This window comes from Scyliorhinus torazame, chromosome 1 (assembly GCF_047496885.1).
Source record: "Scyliorhinus torazame isolate Kashiwa2021f chromosome 1, sScyTor2.1, whole genome shotgun sequence".
Taxonomy (NCBI): domain Eukaryota; kingdom Metazoa; phylum Chordata; class Chondrichthyes; order Carcharhiniformes; family Scyliorhinidae; genus Scyliorhinus; species Scyliorhinus torazame.
Window position 1 is genome coordinate 98,200,096 of NC_092707.1, and position 2,602 is coordinate 98,202,697.

Here is a 2,602-nt window from a genome sequence, read left to right on the forward strand (position 1 = left end):
GGGGCACCAAAGGCCTTTCCGCCAGCTGGTGGGGCGGAAATCAGTCCGGCGCGGGCCTAGCCCCTCAAGGTGAGGGCTCGGCCCCTCAAGATGCGGAGAATTCCGCACCTTTGGGGCGGCGCGATGCCGGACTGATTCGCACCGTTCTTGGAGCCCGTCGGCGGACATTGCGCCGATTGCGGAGAATCCTGCCCCTTATCTGGGTAAACATCTTTTTCCTAATTTTTCCTCGAATCTTTCTGCCAGTCACTTTAAATCCAAGCTACCCCCAGTCACTGATCTCGCTGCTAAAATAAATAGGTCCTTTCTATCCACTCCATCTAGGCCCCTCATTCATTTGTACATTTCAATCAAATCTCTCCTCATCCTCCTCTATTCCAAGGAGAACAACCCCAGCCTATCCAAGCTTTCCTCATTGCTGCAATTTTCCAGTCCTGGCAACATCTGCGTAAATCTCCTCTGTACCCTCTCCCGTGCAATTTCATCCTTCCTGTAATGAGGTGACCAGAACTGCGCACAGTACTCAAGCTGTTGTCTAACTAATGTTTTATATAGTTCCACCATAACCTCTCTGCCCTTATATTCTGCACCTCAATTAATAAATTAAAGGATGCCATTTTCCTTCTTAGCCACCTTATCAATCTGTGGACATTCACTCCAAGGTCTCTCAACTCACTCCAAGGTCTCTCAATTCCTCGACATCTCTCCGTATCCTCCCATTTATAGTATAATCCTCTGCCTTGTTTGACCTTCCTAAATGCATCACCTCTCAGTTCTCTGAGTTGAATTCCATTTGCCGCCTTTCTGCCGATAGACATGGGCTGGAGTTTCCACAGCCCCGCGCCGATATCGTGTTTGGTGCAGGGGCAGAGAATCAGATTTCCTGACGGAATCTGAGGACCACGAATGCGCGATGCGCAGACTCGGAACCGGAAATGCGGGGGCCCGTATCCGCGGCTAAAGATGAGAGAAGCACTCCGCATCCCTGCGAGCCCCTGAAAGGTAAGTGAATCGGTGGTATTTGTTTCAGGAATCACGGGAGTGCAATGTCTGCATTTTTATGCCTGCGTAGGGACATAGCCCCATTTTGGGAGGATCCAGCCCATTGGCTGTACCACTTATAAAGTAACACCAAGGCCTTTTATTTTATTGGATTCTGTATTAGAACTAAGGCTGTTTTTAAAATCTTTTACCGCCATGAACTTTGCAATGTACTTCTGCACTTTAAAGTGTATTGCATGTTAAGTAGTTCTGTAATAAAGTTGTAAATAAGTTGGTGAAATATGTTAGAACAAAGAACAAGAACAAAGAAAAGTACAGCACAGGAACAGGCCCTTCGGCCCTCCAAGCCCGTGCCGACTATGCTGCCCGTCTAAACTAAAATCTTCTACACTTCCTGGGTCCGTATCCCTCTATTCCCATCCTATTCATGTATTTGTCAAGATGCCCCTTAAATGTCTCTATCGTCCCTGCTTCCACCACATCCTCCGGCAGCGAGTTCCAGGCACCCACTACCCTCTGTGTAAAAAAACTTGCCTTGTACATCTCCTCTAAACCTTGCCCCTGGCATCTTAAACCTATGCCCCCTAGTAATTGACCCCTCTACCCTGGGGAAAAGCCTCTGACTATCCACTCTGTCTATGCCGTTCATAATTTTGTAGACCTCTATCAGGTCACCCCTCAACCTCCGTCGTTCCAGTGAGAACAAACCGAGTTTATTCAACCACTCCTCATAGCTAATGCCCTCCATACCAGGCAACATCCTGGTAAATCTCTTCTGCACCCTCTCTAAAGCCTCCACATCCTTCTGGTAGCGTGGCGACCAGAATTGAACACTATACTCCAAGTGTGGCCTAACTAAGGTTCTATACAGCTGCAACATGACTTGCCAATTCTTATACTCAATGCCCCGGCCAATGAAGATAAGCATGCCGTATGCCTTCTTGATTACCTTCTCCACCTGTGTTGCCCCTTTCAGTGACCTGTGGACCTGTACTCCTAGATCTCTCTGATTTTCAATACTCTTGAGGGTTCTACCATTCACTGTATATTCCCTACCTGCATTAGACCTTCCAAAATGCATTACCTCACATTTGTCTGGAAAAAGGTGAATGTCAGGAGTGGGATTTGAACCCACGACCCTTGAAAGGGACCAGAAATCATCAAGTCCTCAAAGTCTACTTGCGTCTGGCGCCTTAGACCACTTGGCCATCCTGACAATGTTGGGCTGGATTCTCCACTGGTGGGATTCTCCATTGCGCCAGCAGCGCCTCCATGCCTACAAGTTTCTAGGAGTACGCCACACGCTGTATCCACGGTCTCAGGCCATTGCCTGAGGCCCGCCCTGCGATGCTCCATTCCCGACCGGCCGAGTTCCCGACGGCGTGGGACACGTGTGCTCTCACCCGTCGGGAACTCAGCATGGCGGATGTGGATTCAGTCCAGCGCCGCCACCGTCGGGGGACGGTTGATCCGCGGGTAGGAGGGGCTTCATTCGTGGCTGGGGGTACCGTGGAGTGGGCGGTCCGGTGTGTGCGAGCGGCCGAAGGGGGGGATTATTTTTGCGGTCCAGGTCCGCGGGCTGCGTCCACCAAGAAGCATG

At 50.2% G+C, this 2,602-nt stretch overlaps 1 non-coding gene across 1 annotated transcript; it reads right to left on the reverse strand.

Annotated features, from left to right (window-relative positions):
• Window positions 1-2,112: 2,112 nt before the first annotated feature.
• trnal-caa (transfer RNA leucine (anticodon CAA)) lies at window positions 2,113-2,218 on the reverse strand. The gene is made up of 2 exons: window positions 2,181-2,218; window positions 2,113-2,158 (listed from the first exon to the last, which is right to left on the reverse strand). It is a non-coding gene; the product is annotated as a tRNA-Leu (tRNA).
• Window positions 2,219-2,602: the final 384 nt, after the last annotated feature.